Below are 17,371 nucleotides of genomic sequence, written 5' to 3' on the forward strand. Positions count from 1 at the left end.
AGAAGACTGCATGTAAGTTGGACTCTTTTGGGATGTCATAGCAGCCGCAGCACCAGGAGGAGACAGGTTAAACTTTGTGAGCAATCGAAGAGCGTCTTCTTTAGATTTTTTGAACAGTTGTCTTCCTTCGGACGAAACAATTAAAGAAAAAGGAAAACCCCATCTATACTTAATATGATTGTCCCGGAGAACCTGGGTATAGTCCCGAAGATCAAAGCGCATCTTAAGGGTCATAGGGGAGAGATCTTGGAAGACCATAAGGTGATGTGAGTCGAAGACACACTTATCTCGCTCTCGTGCTATGGCCAGCAACCTCTCCTTCGTCTCCTTCGTCTTGAAGTAATGGCATCGTAACACCAGATCTCGTGGAGGAGCTGATTGTGCCTGCTTTGCCCGCAATGTACGAAGTGCCCTGCCCTGTCCAGGAGAAACTGGTCTTCCGGAGTGGCAGGTAGCAGGTGCTGAAAGAAGCGGATGAGGAAGTCTTCCCATTGAGCCGGTTCAATAGATTCAGGGATATTCTTGATCCGCAAGTTATTCCGTCTGGCTCTATTCTCGATATCCTCCTGCTGATCTTGAAGTAGATGGATGTCAACCTGCATAGCGGACATAGGGCCTGATTCAGAGCCGCTCATAAGCGGCCGCTCGTTCGCTCCGAGCGATGTTTGCCCAACTGCGCATGCGTACGGATCGTTATACGCATGCGCGAACCAGTCAGTGCGGTCGAAATTCATGTGCTCGCAAAATAGTGAATGCCTGATAATTTGAGTGACAGGAGTAGGTGTATGTGGGTGGTAACAGGGGAAGGTGCTTGAAAACGGGGAGTGGAGATCCGAACGCAGGCGTGCTTAAAGCTCAAAACGGGCGTTTTATGGGTGTGCATAATTAAAACAGCAGCGTCATTGACCACGTCACTGGGTTATTTTATATTTAAATTGTGGTAGCAAAAACCAACCCCAAGAATAGCGAGCAGTTCATACCCTGGTCGATGTACTCGGTTAATCTAATAAATAGCGGACATGACGTAGGATGCGAGCGGCCAGGGGGCGTATTTTTCCAAAAAACGACCGCAAGTTTTGTTCGCTCGTTCAGACCTAGAGGCGTGAACAGACCGCAAAGAGCGAACGGTTGATTTGAATAGCCACCCCTATTTTCTGGACGAGCGAGCACTAATTGCGTCCGGCTCTGAATCAGGCCCATAGAATGCTCCATCTCCTGTTGGAACTGGATTACCTCATCCATTTTATGTTCCATCTCATCAGTGCGAGTTCCAAGCTCTGAAACCTCGGTTTTGAGACCAGAGACCGCTTTTTGAATCTCAGAGTGGAATGCATTTTTAAGCGATTTCATCTCAGAAAGAATGGAGGCAATGCTATCTCTCATGGAGCTTGCCGGTAAATCCGACTCCTCTTCCGGTTCTGAAGTCTGGGCAGATATGGAAGGAGCCACTGACTTATGAGATGGGGTCTGCATTTTATTTATAAAGGAGGTAAGATTACCACTTGGGGGAGCCGACTTGCGAGGTTTAGGCATAGTGAGAAGTCTGCAGGTTTGAGATTAAGTTATGAAGCAGTGTGAAACACCTAAAATCATCAATATGGCATCTTTATATAGTGAACATTCATATCCAAAGCAGGATTCCTGTATTCAGAGAGATCACATCTTTACATCTTCATAGAAATGGTTGTGAGAAATAAGGAAAGCTTGGATGAAGGTGTCTTCTAAATCATATTTAAGTACTGTGCCTTATAAATCCACTGAGTAGTGTGAGCACCAAACAGACACATAGGGGCACTGCCTCCCTCGCAGACTTCAATCAATGTTGCACCCCCACAGTCCAGAAACAGAAGGGTGAGTCACAGCGGTGAACCCAGCCAGAGGAATGGGCACTTGGCACCAGGCAGCTGAAGACAATACCTTAGTTAGGAAGGGAGTGCAGAATCAGGACATCCTCCCATTCACTTTTGAATCCTCTGCAGCAAACAAAATGGCGGACGGTCGTCTGTCACCTCACCTCGTTGGTCAGATCAGTCGGGCCGCGGGAGACGTCTCCTTAGCCCAGTAGTTTGGCCGGAGGATAGGGGCAGCTGTCAGGAGTGTCATAGGCGCTGCGCGGAGGGAGGAGGAGGAGAAAGCCGCCCGCCTCGAGATACAGCTGGAATGCGGCAGCTGGGGCTATCAAATTGAGGCCGCGGCTTCACCGGATCCTAGGCCTCCGGCCAGGAACGGGGCCGCAGAGAGCGCCGGAGAGCACCAATAGAGGACCAGTCCATCGGGGACCCAACAGGGAGAGTTATGCAGCGTGGAAGTTGGGAAGGACCAGCGGCAACTCCTATATTACCGAGCATGTCCGCTCTCCTCAGCAGCCAGGCCACGCCCCTTGCTCACCCTTTTTAATAAGATAATACAGGGGGAAAGTTTTCATACAGACACCCTTAAATCGGTTATTATTGTAATTCCAAAACCACAAAAAGACCCAACCTGTTGCGCTAACTATCGACCAATCTCATTGATTAACGCTGACCTTAAATTGTTCTCTAAAATATTGGCCAGTAGATTATGGGCCTGATTCAGACCCACTCGCGAGCGGCTGTCCGCTCGCAAGTGGGTCGATGTTATGCACTGAGCATGCGCACGACGGAGGGAGCTCCGTCGTGCGCATGCGCCAGACGCGACGAGCGAAGGAAAGTCCTTCGCTCGTTGTGTCCGATCAAAGGGGGCGTGCTGTCAATGTTGATTGACAGCACGCCCCCTTTGGTGGGCGTGCCGGGGGTGTGCCTCCCTGACGGGGGCGTTCCCACGGGAACGCCTTCCGTCAGAAGCCGGCCCACTGACATCACTAGTGATGTCAGTGGGAGTGATTTTGGCTCTGATAGAGCCAAAATCACTCCGGAGCTTGCGGTTGAAAACCTCAACCGCAGGCTCCGGCTCGCAATTTCGATGGTCGCGATGGTCTCGACCATCGCGGCCATCACAAAGCACGCTCGTATAGCCTGTGGGTGGTGACCCACAGCTATACGAGCGTCCAGGAGGACGCTCCATGAAAATGGAGCCCGGCCCTCATTCAGAGCGTGCGCTCAGCTCAGAGCGTACGGCTCTGAATGAGGGCCTATATTTGCATTTCCAGCAGCTTATTGATATAGATCAGGTTGGCTTTGTGCCTTCTAGACAATCTCTGGAGAATACTCGACATACAGTTAATCTCATCAAACACATTAATAGATTTAAAACACCTGCAGTATTGTTGTCACTAGACACAGAGAAAGCCTTTGACAGGCTATCCTGGCCATTTATGTTTCGGGCGTTGCAGACGTACAGTTTTTTTGGTGGTTTTCTGTAGGCAGTACGAGCATTGTATTTTAATCCGACTGCAATGTTATCTACTAATGGGCTCTCGTCCCCGACATTGAGAATAAATAATGGAACCAGACAGGGCTGCCCCCTCTCCCCCTTACTCTATGCCTTAAGCATTGAACCCCTGGCAGCCAAGATACGGGAAAACCCCGATATCAAAGGTATTCTAAATAAGGAATACAAACTCTCACTATATGCGGACGACGTATTGCTGACCCTATCCTCTCCCCTGACATCACTTCCCAACCTGGAGGCTGAAGTTGCCTTGTATGGTACATATTCGGGGTACAAAATAAATAGGTCAAAATCAGAGGCATTGGCATTCCACCTTCCTCATTTGCCTCCAAATCACTGGAACTTAATTTTGGTTATCTCTGGCGACCAAAATCTCTTACTTATCTTGGTAACCAGATAACAAAACTATATGAGCAGTTGTATGTAGCTAACTATATCCCTCTCTTACAATCCATCAAAGCGGATTTGGCCAGATGGGCTCCCCTCTGTTTCCTGGACTGGACGTATTAATTCTATTAAAATGAACATTTTACCTAGACTGCTTTATTTGTTTCAAACAATCCCAATTGTTCTTCCATCTATATTTTTACGCAACATTTAGTCGCTATGTGGTACTTTCATATGGCAGGGTAAAAGACCCCGTACTTGTAGAGTTTGTCTGGCTATGTCCTCTATTAACGGGGGTTTAGGCCTCCCTATTTTTGAACGTTATTATTTTGCTGCACAGCTTAGCCACATTATGTCTTGTCATCTAAACACGGGACATAAAAAATGGATCTTGAGAGCGATTTGATTGGGGACCAGAGGGTGGGATTTCTCCCATTGCTCCCTCCACATCTGAGACCAGCCTCGGTGTATACGGTTCCATGTGTTAAGGCCACTTTGAGTATTTGGGACAGGGTGAATAAATGGTTGAATTTAGCCTCATACCCATCCCCCTTGACACCTCTTTAAAGACATCCTCGGCTCCCCTTGGGGTGTGTGGGCCCTTACTCGCATCCCTGGGTAGCTGTGGGTATCACTAGAGTCTTACATGTTGTTGGGGATTTTGCCCCTCGAACTTTTGAGGAACTGTACAAAAAATATGGCCTACAACCGATATACCAATTTGCATATTTACAGATCACTAGTTTTATCAACTCCCTCAGTAAATCGCGTTCCCTCAGGGAACTCAACTCCTTTGAGCGCCTCTGCACTTACGACCCTGGTCGTAAAGGTACTATTTCCATTCTATATTCTCTACTAACTGGGTCCCCCACTGAATTCAAAGAGCCATTTGAAATAGCATGGGAGACTGAACTAGGTAGGAATCTGGATGATGAGGAATGGTCAGATATTCGTCAGTTGGTCTCTAAGACGTCCATTAACACCAACCTTAAAGAAACTGCTTACAAACTTTATACCAGATGGTACATGGTCCCTGCAAAACTTAATTTCATTTACACATTGACATCAGACCTTTGTTGGCGTCAGTGTGGCCATAAAGGCCCCTATTTCCACATTTGGTGGGGCTGTCCACTGATTTCAACATACTGGGATGAAGTCATGTTGTTGTTAGGTAATATCTTTAACTGTGCGCCTATTAAGGATCCATTACATGTCTTGCTATGTACACCATTTCCTGACACTTCTAAACCCTACAACAGTCTATGTGGTCATGTATTTAACGCTGCTAAAATTTTGATTGCGACTAACTGGAAAAAAAGGCATTCGCCCCCCATTCCTGCATTACTTAATAGAATCTGGTACACTGCTTCCATGGAATATATCACTGCTCTCCTCCATGACAAAATGCCAAAATTTCATGAAGTATGGGCCCCCTGGTACTCTCACTTTAATAGGACCCTTCCAGGTGTGGTTTGACCCTCATTTTGTGTTATTTATTTTTTATTATTATTTTATTAACTTTGTTGCTTGGTGCCCCCCCTTTTTTCTTTCCTTTCCCTTTCATCTATTTTCTTTTATTCTATATTCAATATTGTATTTGTTAGATATTATTGGTTTTTATACCAAATTTTCTGAGACCAAATTCAAGAAAATAAGGTAGTTTGATGCTTATCAATGTTTTTCTTTTCTATGGCTGCATGTTATAATTTATTTATTTTTATTTGTTTGTTATCTACCTTTTGAAAAATAAAGATATGAAAAAAAACAAAAAAACAAACAAATTGGCACTCACAGGGAAAAAAAACACACTGGCACCCACAACAAAAAAATAAAACACATTGGCCACCAACAATCAATGAAGGGCATCCGCGGCCACCAAAGGCGTCTGCGGCCCAATCCACCCCTGAGTAGTGGTAACAAAAGCTTATTGGAAGGAGGCTGGTACCCGCAGCTGTGGAAGTTAGGATATGCTGTGCTTCCTCAGCCTGAAGTCAGTGCACTCAGCTGTAAGCTGCTCAGCTGCAGGATGTGAGCCTGCTTCATATTTAGGAAGGGATGTACTAAGGGTAAAATGTGGTCAAACCTCAGAAAACTGCAATTTTCTCAGGCTTGCCGCATTGCCCATATGTATCAAGCAATATGTAAAAACCAATACTTTCTAGAGCCTTTTCCCGACAGGCAGCTCCATTTATAGATGGCGTTGCCTATAAAAGCCTATGGACTCCTTTCCGCTCAAATCTCCTGAGAGTGGACGGCTGCTCATATGCAATAGGGCTTCTGGGTCATACACCTAGAAATCCTCACAACACAGAGAACAGCGCTTATCGGAAGAGCTGTTCTTTGAATTTATATTGGCAATTATACATGCATATGGCATTAATAATCGCCACTATGAGTGTGATAAGTGCCGACATGTACCACATGTAATATGCTACGCATGATACATTCTGCCTCTCTGGCACAATTAATTCTAAGAATCCGAGCTTCCCTTTTTAGATGACAATAATAAAGTTCTCCAGAAAATAGAAAATGCGCTCTACCACCAGTCACATTAATAATATTCCACACGGCAGCTCCTACAGTAGGCGTTGCTACCAACTCAAAATAGAAATATTGAATATTGGACAAAAAAGTGGAGCGCTGGTCAGAATAGTAATGGTTACTCAAGGAAATATTGTCCACAGCTAATGTTACACAATGAGGTTCAGGTATATATACCCTAGTAGGTAAACCAGCCAAACCAGTGCATCGGATTGAGGTTAGAAGTACTGTGCACTGGCTGGATCAGTCTCCACTGTGTCGTTGCTGGACTACATGCAGCCAGCCCAATAGGCCACTCTGACCAGACACCCCCCCTGCCCCGGCACCCAACGCATGTGTCCTGCTTGCTTGTTATGCAACTGGTCCTACTACTTCCTATAACTCAACCCTCAAGCTCTCTTAAACAGAAGTAATCATCTCCCTCCCCCCCTAACATGGCCTGCTTCCCTTCTTGTTCCTCTCCATTGACAACGTCTCCCTTTCCTCTTTCCACCAAGTCTGATGTCTAGGCTTCTCTTTGTTTCCACTGAGTCAGTCCCTCTCCCAATCCTGTCATTTATTTCTCTGCAATACAGGATCATGCACCTTCTTACTCTGGAAGCCCCTAAAACCCTGATTCTTGTCCTTATCATCTCTCTGTTATGTTCTGGGTTGTTTGTGGACCCAGGGTGGTAGCAGGAGCGATCACAGAAGCGGATTGGAATAAAAAACTAGGGCCCTCATTCAGAGCCATACGCTCTGAGCAGAGCGCACGCTCTGAATGAGGGCCGGGCTCCATGAAAATGGAGCGTCCTCCTGGACGCTCGTATAGCTGTGGGTCACCACCCACAGGCTATACGAGCGTGCATTGTGATGGCCGCGATGGTCGTGACCATCGCGACCATCGAAATTGCGAGCCGGAGCCTGCGGTTGAGGTTTTCAACCGCAAGCTCCGGAGTGATTTTGGCTCTATCAGAGCCCAAATCACTCCCACTGACATCACTAGTGATGTCAGTGGGCCGGCTTCTGACGGGAGGCGTTCCCGTGGGAACGCCCCCATCAGGGAGGCACGCCCCCGGCACGCCCACCAAAGGGGGCGTGCTGTCAATCAACATTGACAACACGCCCCCTTTGATCGGACACAACGAGCGAAGGACTTTCCTTCGCTCGTCGCGTCTGGCGCATGCGCACGACGGAGCTCCCTCCGTCGTGCGCATGCTCAGTCCATAACATCGACCCACTTGCGAGCGGACAGCCGCTCGCGAGTGGGTCTGAATCAGGCCCAAGGTTTTTTAATCAGTGCTTGAGTAGACATAAAATATGGCAGTAAATAAAAGTCCAGGAATATATAAATGTTCACAAGAGTTCTGTGGTGGGAGTAATGGGTTAATGTCCAAGTAGAAACAATTAGAGCTGTCCAGGTGTGCAGGTAGTGAGACTGAAAATAATCAACCAGGTATGCAGGTAGTGATGCAGGAAAATAATAGCCAGATATGCAGGTAGTGAACTAAGGCAAATTAGCAGGATGTCAGCAGGCTCAGGCACTCAGGTATGGGCAAGGGTGATGGAGGAAGCGGGGCAGTCCAGCGGAAGCTAGGAGCTGACAGGCAGACTGGCAGACAGCGAATTCACAGGAACAGGATAAGCACAGAGAACTCCCTCTCAGCTAGGCTGAGATACACGTTGCACTGGCAAAGAAGGAAGGCACTGACCCTTCCTAAATACCCCATGCCGTGCTGTTACTGGCCGGAGGGAACATGTGACTCACCAGGATTGGCCAGCCACATCACATGGCCAGAAGGCAAGATGGCGGTGCCCATGCCAAATGGAACGGAGACGCCGCCAGGCCTTACCAGCGCAGAGTGACAACAGGCCCGCACAACAACGTGCGCAGCCAAATCCCCCCGCCAGACACCAGCTCCGCCACCGGACAGCCCGCGCCACAACGACCTCACAGGTAACACCCGCCTAGCACCATGCTGAAATACCCTGGCCGTGACAGTACCCCCCACTTTTGGGGTGGCCTCAGGACACTCACTAGGCTTCTCCGGATGGGCAGAATGGAATCTCCTGATGAGCGTGGGAGCGTGGACATCACGAGCATCGGTCCAGCAACGTTCCTCTGGACCGTAACCTTTCCAGTCCAGCAAATACTGTAGATGACCTCTGCACAGACGAGAGTCCAAGACCTGGGCGACCTCAAATTCAACTCCTCTCTCCGTCTGGACTCGAGGAGAAGCAGGTAGAGCATTATGGAACTTATTCAGGACCAGGGGCTTTAATAAGGAAACATGGAAGGAATTTTTAGGTATGGGGTAACTGTAAACGGTAGGCCACTGGATTAATGACTTCTGTTATGGTGAAGGGACCGATGAAGCGGGGTGCAAATTTCATAGAAGGAACTCTTAGACGAAGGTTCCGAGTAGACAACCAGACCTGGTTTCCTACTTGCATGCGTGGAACTATTCTATGCTTCTTATCGGCCTGGGTCTTATAGCGAGAGGATACCTTCAACAAATCAGACCGTACTTGAGTCCAGATGGCAGCAAAATTCCGCACCGTGTCCTCCACGGCCGGAACATCAAAAACAGGCAGGCTTCGGAATTCGGGAACACGAGGATGAAGGCCATAAACAACCTGAAATGGCATTTGGTTAGTTGACAAGTGGTAGGAAGCATTGTGTGCAAACTCGGCCCATGGCAGCAAGACAGCCCAATTGTCCTGGGAAGATGACATAAAAATTCTTAAGAAAGTCTCTAGATCTTGATTAACTCTCTCGGTGGAGCCGTTGCTTTGCGGATGGTAGGCCGTGGAAAAGTTTAACTTCACTTGAAGAACAGAACACAAAGCCCTCCAGAATTTTGCAGTAAACTGCACACCACAGTCAGAGACAATTTCAGCAGGAGGGCAATGTAGACAAAATATGTGTTGGACAAACAACTGTGCCAGGTCAGGGGCAGAAGGTAACTTCTTCAACGGTATATAGTGGACCATCTTAGAGAATCGGTCTATTACAACCCAGATAGTGTTGAAGCCTTGAGAGACTGGCAGGTCTGTGACGAAATCCATGGAGAGATGCGTCCATGGACGTGATGGAGTAGGTAGTGGAAGCAATTCCCCAGCTGGAGCTTGTTGTGATGATTTATGCTGGGCACAGGAGGAGCAGGAAGAGATGAACTCCATTATATCTGCCTTCATAGAAGGCCACCAATAGTATCTTTTCAGGAACTCCAAGGTCTTCCGAGTGCCTGAGTGCCCTGCGAAGCGAGAGGAATGTGCCCAAGTGAGAAGCCGCTTCCTTAATTCCGGGGCCACAAATGATTTTCCCGTAGGAGGCTGAAGCTGTAATGCGGCGAAGACTCTTGATTCCAAGACAGGGGTATTGCTTTGATTTTCAGATTGATCATCACAGAGGAGAGATCTCGATAGGGCATCAGCCTTCTGATTCAGTGCTCCAGACCGGAAGGTCAGGGTGAACTGAAACCTGGCAAAGAATATTGTCCAGCGGGCTAAACGAGGACTCACATATTGAAGATTTTTGAGAAATAGGAGATTTCTATGGTCCGTAAATACAGTAAATGGGAACTTAGCACCTTCTGGTAAATATCTCCATTCCTTCATCACCAATTTAACAGCTAAGTAGCTCTTGCTCACCTATGTCGTAGTTCCTTTCGGCAGGTGAAATTTTTTTACAAAAGAATCCACAAGGATGGACTCGGTTGTCCTCATAACGTTGAGACAAGACTGCTCCCACAGCTTCAGATGATGCGTCTACTTCCAACAAAAAAGGCCTGTCCAGATCTGGTTGTCGAAGAACTGGTGCTGTGATAAAGGCCTGTTTTAGAAGATGAAAGGCAGACTCTGCCTCAGGTTCACCAGTGGGAAGGATTAGCACCTTTGCGGGTCAAGGCTGTAATGGGAGCCAGCAATGTAGAAAATCCCTTGATGAAGCATCTATAATAATTGGCAAAGCCCAACAATCTCTGGATGGCTTTCAGTGTCTGAGGTCGGGTCCAATCCAGAATTGCTTGTACCTTCTTGGGGTCCATTTCCAAACTGGAGCCAGAAATAACGTAGCCGAGAAAAGGTACACTGGGCACACCAAAGACGCACTTCTCCAGTTTGCAGTAAAGGTGGTTTTCTCTCAAACGGGTCAAAACTTCTTTAACATGTTCTTGATGTTTAGCCACAGAGGGTGAAAAAATCAGTATGTCATCCAGATAGACAACAATCGAAACATATAACAGATCCCGGAAAATCTCATTAATGAAACTCTGAAAGACAGCAGGGGCGTTGCACAATCCAAAAGGCATTACTAAATATTCGAAATGTCCATCTCTGGTATTAAAAGGGGTCTTCCATTCATCGCCAGCTCGGATACGAATGAGGTTGTAAGCCCCTCTCAGATATAATTTAGAAAAAATTACAAAGCCCTTGACCCTATCAAACAACTTAGTAATCAGGGGAAGAGGGTATCGATTCTTTACAGTAATGTCATTAAGGCCTCGATAATCGATACATGGTCTTAGACCACCGTCCTTCTTGCCAACAAAGAAAAACCCAGCTCTGGCAGGTGAAGTAGAGGGGCGAATGAACCCCTTTGCCAGGTTGTCCCGGATGTACTCGGTCATGGCTTGAGTCTCAGGCAAGGACAGCGGATAGGTATGACCACGAGGTGGTGTCTTATCAGGTATCAATTCAATTGGACAGTCCCATTCCCTATGAGGAGGTAAGGTATTTGCTTGCTGCTCAGAGAACACGTCGGCGAACATCTGATATTCCTTGGGAATGGCAGAAGAAACTAATGGAACTGTCTTTCTTACAGGTCGAATTTTTGGAAGACAGGATTTCTAACAGTCCATACCCCATGACAGAATCTGCATAGAACTCCAATCAATCCTGGGATTATGTTGACGCAACCAGGGTAGACCAAGAACAATTTCTTGAGAGGCCTCTGATATCACCAGAAATTTTAAGGACTCAGAATGAAGTGCCCCTATTCGGACCAATACTGGTTGAGTCTCCTTGGTGACTATCCCGTTAGTTAGAGGGCGTCTGTCTATAGAGGTCAGAGAGATGGCATGGTTGAGAGACGAACAGGGAATCTGAAATTTATCTATGAAACTAGACATTATGAAATTTCCGGCTGCTCCCGAGTCAAGTAGAGCAGTAGCAAAGACAGGTTTGGGTTTAAGATCCAACGCTAGGGTAATCGTGAAATCTTTAATTTTTGGAGACGGGCTCATAACTCCTAACTTGATGTCTCCAGGGTCAGTTAGGATTTGGCATTTCCGGTTTACGGGAGCAGGAGATCAGCAGGTGACCGGACTCTCCGCAGTACAGACAGAGGTTCTTTTGCATTCTTCTCTAACGTTCTTCTTTGGAGAGGTGTGTATGTTTCACCTGCATAGGCTCCTCTTCAATAGAAGGAATGGGACGGGTAGAAATGGAGGGGGCAAATGACCTTTGCCGGTCAGTTTTGTGTTTTTCAGCCTGACGTTCCCTGAAGCGTAGGTCAACTTTGATACACAATGAAATCATGTCGTTCAGATTAGTGGGAAGCTCTCGAGTGACTAGATCATTCTTTAGTCGGTCTGACAACCCATGCCAGAAGGCCGAGGTGAGGGCTTCCTCATTCCATTTGAGCTCTGATGCTAAAATTTGAAATTGCACGGCATATTGACTGACAGGACGGACCCCTTGTCTCAGTGTCATGATGTTTGATGATGCTGATACAGTACGCCCAGGTTCATCGAAAATCCTCCTGAAAGATGATACAAAGCCTGCGTAATTATCCAGCAGCGGATCTGAGCACTCCCAGAGTGGGGAAGCCCATTCTAAGGCCTGGCCGGATAACAGAGAGACTATATAAGCCACTTTAGTTCTTGCAGTTAGAAAGTTGTCAGGCTGCAGGGTAAAATGTATGTCACACTGATTTAGGAATCCTCGGCAGAGTTTAGGGTTGCCGTCAAATTTACTTGGTAAAGGAAGATGTAAGCGGGGAGATGATCTGCCTCCTGTATTCCCAGACGCTGATGCGATGTAGATGCTGGTACTACAGGGGTAGAAAAGGAAGTTTGCAAACTATCCTGTCGCTTGGACATCTCTTGCAGAAATTGAGCTATCTGATGCTGCATGTTTTCCAGATTTTCTAAACGACCAGAAATGCACCGGAACAAATCCACTCCTGACTCCTGATCCGTGGCCGGCTCCATGTTGCCAGTGCAAACTGTTATGTTCTGGGTTGTTTGTGGACCCGGGGTGGTAGCAGGAGCTATCACAGAAGCGGATTTGAATAAATAACTGGGTTTTTTAATCAGTGCTTGAGTAGACATAAAATATGGCAATAAATAAAAGTCCAGGAACATATAAATGTGCACAAGAGTTCTGTGGTGGGAGTAATGGGTTAATGTACAAGTAGAAACAATTAGAGCTGTCCAGGTGTGCAGGTAGTGAGACTGAAAATAATCAACCAGGTATGCAGGTAGTGATGCAGGAAAATAATAGCCAGATATGCAGGTAGTGAACTAAGGCAAATGAGCAAGATGTCAGCAGGCTCAGGCACTCAGGTATGGGCAAGGGTGATGGAGGAAGCGGGGCAGTCCAGTGGAAGCTAGGAGCTGACAGGCAGACTGGCAGACAGCGAATTCACAGGAACAGGATAAGCACAGAGAACTCCCTCTCAGCTAGGCTGAGATACACGTTGCACTGGCAAAGAAGGAAGGCACTGACCCTTCCTAAATACCCCATGCCGTGCTGTTACTGGCTGGAGGGAACATGTGACTCACCAGGATTGGCCAGCCGCATCACATGGCCAGAAGGCAAGATGGCGGCGCCCATGCCAAACGGAACGGAGACGCCGCCAGGCCTTACCAGCGCAGAGTGACAACAGGCCCGCACAACAACGCGCGCAGCCAAAGCCCCCCGCCAGACACCAGCTCCGCCACCAGACAGCCCGCGCCACAACGACCTCACAGGTAACACCCGCCTAGCGCCATGCTGAAATACCCTGGCCGTGACACTCTCGCCTTGATAACTGTGATCTACTGACCACCAGCCTACCTATCTCCCACCTTGATCTCCTTCAGTGTCTTCTGCTGTCTAACTTATTTTCCTTTCTCACTGCTCAACCTCCATTTTGTCAATGCTTTTATTTGCTCTGTGTCCAACTTAGAATCACATTCAAATTCCTGTCACTCATATTCAAAGTTCTAAACCTCTCTTCTCCTCTTTACATACAGTATTCAGCTTCATTCCCACATACACTGCCTCCTGCCCTGTTCGCACTACCAATGATTGCCAACTCACCTCCTCCTGATCACCTGCCCTCTTACACTCTATCAGACACTCACCTAGCCTTCCATAAACATGATCTCTTCACTCCAGCCTACCCACATTTGCCTAAACCTTCATCCTCCATATTACCCAACTCAGCCCTCATCTCCCTCTTTGTGGCCAGCCAGTGCCCCTCTAGAATGTAAACTTTTGGGAGTTGGGCTCTCTCTCTCTCTCCATGTATTTCAATGTAATTATCTATATTTATGAAGTTGGTAACTTGTCTTTATTTACCCTGACTGATCAGCCATCTACTATGTATTTATGTTACATGTTCCATCCACTATATAGGGCACTACACAAACCCTCTGGTGGTATATATATAACATATATATTAATATATATATATATATATATATATATATATAAAAACCAGCTACCAGTTCCATTTTATTCTGCTTTTTTTTTTTTGGGGGGGGGGGGGGGAGGGAGTGGGGAGAGGTGGGCAATTTGGGGAGTTGGTGTTTTAAGGCGAAAAAACTCATATACAGTTGTGAGGGGGACGTTGTTTAGCCCACATCTTAACACCTGGGGATCACTATGCATATTCGCTGGAGTCGTAGTGAGAGTCCATCAAATAAGTGTGATAATCCAGCAAAATGGGCAAATTTTGCTTCAGTTAATGCTGCCCGGTGAACAGGAAACTGTTTCTGCTCGTTACCCCTCCTAGCCCCCACCAAGCCAGGCTTTGCAACATACAATGGCCTACAGGAAATCACAAGCAGACTTGGCAGTGCCACCCCAGCGGGTGACAGACTCCTTCTCATTCTGCCCAGGACACATTTAAATCCTGGTATCAAAATGTACCCAATCCTTGTACTGGACTAAGGGATAAAAAGGAGCTCAACAAGAGACTCAGGGTTTTCCTTGTCCTCATGACATACAGTTGGAGTAGTTCTAGGAGTCTTCAGATTCCAAAAGGCTCATAGATAGCACTACTTTCCAGCCTGCAGGCAGTGAATTTTAACTGGTTAACTTATTCAGAGTCCTGTTCCGACTGGCTAGCATACTAAGAGTTTTGTTTCCACACCCAGAAAGGTTTTATTACATACTCAAAGCACAAGTCTTGCACCCGTAATTGCTGGCTATGGTGGGCATTGCCCAAAACAGAAAAAGGGGTAGTTGAAAGGCGCTCCTTTCAATTACCCCTTTTCTGTTTTGGACTATGTACATTTGGCAGTAGGTAGCACCTCTTCATTTATGTAATTTATGGAATGGCTGGTTAAGGTGGTCAGAACACCTTTCTAGCACCCGGAACGGCAGGCTAAGGTGGCCTGCACTCTGTTCCAGCAACCAGAACAGGGTGGCTTAGGAAGTCAGAGCACTGTCCTGGCACCCAGAATGGATGCTAAGGTGGTTAGAGCACCATTCCAGAATGGCTGGTTAAGATGGTCAGAGCACCATTCCAGAATGGCTAGCTAAAATGGTCAGAGCACTGGATGCACAGGAATGGCTGCTAACGTGGTCTGTGTCCCGTTCCGGCACCAGGAATAACTGATTAAGATGGCCTGCACCCTGTTCCGACATCCAGAACGGCTGGCTAATGTGGTCAAAGCTCTGTTCTAGCACTCTGAACGGCTGGCTAAGCTGGTCTGCACCCCATTCTGGCACGCACCGGCTGTTTAAGGTGGTCAGAGGACCCAGAATGGCTGGCTAAGGTGGTATGTGCCCCATTCTGACACCAGCAATGGCTGGCTAAGGTGGCCTGTGGCCTGTGCCCTGTTCAGGCAGCCAGAAGGCTGGCTTAAGTAGTCAGAACACCATTCCGGCACCTGGAACTGCTAAGTTGGCTAGAGCTCAATTCTGAACCCCAAAACAGCTGTGTAAGCTAGTCAGTTGCCGGAACACCTCTACTGGGTTCCGACGCAGAGCCCAGACTGCAGCCTTACTTACTTCCGGTCTCCGCTTCATGTGCCTGGACAGCCGCCGTCCATCTTCGTGGCAACGCTCCAGCCACAGGGCACAGGTCTCCCTCTCAATGCTGGCTGGTGTTCCCGGTGCAGTGTGACGTCATCTTCCAGAGTTGCTGGCGGAGTCCTCAGTTCATGGGCGCGGCTATCTTGTTGTAGCCAGGGTCCACCAGTGATTCCTGGGTCTCTAGTCAGCTGGGAGTCTGTCACCAATCAGTAACAGGCACTGCATTTATAAACCCTTCTTGGATGCTCATTCAGTGCCTGTACGTCGTCTTCTCAAGTCCTAGTATTTGGCTCCTGTTCCTTTATGCCTTGGATTTTCTATGCAATCCCGTGTTCTGCTTCTTTGTCAAAAGTCGCTACTCTGGGTACTAACCTGAAGCCCCTAAAGGCGCACATCTGTCTCTGTGATGAACCTCAGTGTACTACATCTGGAGTTGTGTATTCAAGACCCACACGCATCACAAGCCAAAGTCACCACAGTCTAGCTGGATATACCTCTACACGTTGACCAAGGATTCTCGTCCCGTCTTGCTGGGTGTACCCCAGTTACTCGGACTCAGGATTCCTGCATCTGTCCATTGAGGATATTCAGTGTCATCTGACTAGTGCCCTGCTTGTCGTGGAGTTCCTACACTAGTCATTCAACTCCCTATACGCTGTTACCTTCAAGTCACAGATTTTCAGGACTCGTGTTCTCTCGTTCTGGACTGTTAGGAAACTGCTGGGAATGATGGGAAGTAATAAACTATCTGTTCCAATAAAACCCTGTATACTTCATCACAACTGGATTCTATCTTATTTCTCTTATGAGGAAAAGCTATCTGAAACCTTCTCAGTTTTTGCCACCACGGTCCCAGCCCAAAGAGCGGTGGCCAATCTTCCTAGAGTCATGACAGTCAGAGCACCATGGTATCATCCAACTGGCTACGGTGATCTGCATCTTATTTTGGCACCCAAGACTACTGGCTAAGATGGTCAGAGTCAAATTCCGGCATGCAGAATTGATGATTAAAATAGTCAAAAGTTACATTTCTGAGCAGTCTGCGCAAGATATGGTGTACTGTTTTCTGTTATTTGTTCAATAAACTGATTAGCGCTGGCATTCCAAATCACTCAGCCCAGGGTTACATCCCCTAACCCCCCAATATTATAAGTGGGCAAGGGTAATTATTAATTATATGCAGTACTGTATTGAAAATATCTGCCCCCTCTCTTCCCAGTCACCTATCTCAGTATGCAGATAGTGTAGTTAGTACTAGTAGCAGACGCGGCTGTCTCCGTGCTGCCGCTTTATCACTCAGAAGCAAGCAAACAAATCTGGCTTTACTGAAAAACTACATAATTCAATTATTAAATTGATGGAAATAGATGTTGCAGATTTCCCAAGAATAAGCCACAAAATGTCAACCTTAAATTGATGACACCTCCCATTATATCACAGTAACCTGCGATATTGTGTCATGGAAACCGATAATTCCACTGGATAACATGACCGAACCTTTCATGTGAATGTTTCTCCACACAAGCTGGGACATATTAAATCTCTGCAGTCAAAAAGATTGTGGGTGAGATGCCAGGGCATACACGAGCTACAGGGGAACCTTGGAGGGATCCTATTGGATCTCTCTCGGGTAAAACTCAGAAAAGAAGCCCCATCAGGTCCAAGCTCCAGAAAGTTTTGCTTTCCTGAGCTTGGTGCATATGGGAAATGCAGTCAAACCAATGAAAACAGCATTTTTGGAGGTTTGACCACTTTTTCAGCATAGTGCATCCTGCCCTGAAACAGGGAGGGAATGAGGAAAGAAGGGAAGAAACAAGTAATAATAGCATGTAGCTGAAAGGTT

This window comes from Taudactylus pleione, unplaced genomic scaffold (genome assembly GCF_031769625.1).
Source record: "Taudactylus pleione unplaced genomic scaffold, aTauple2 ptg001032l, whole genome shotgun sequence".
In the NCBI taxonomy this organism is placed as follows: Eukaryota; Metazoa; Chordata; class Amphibia; order Anura; family Myobatrachidae; genus Taudactylus; species Taudactylus pleione.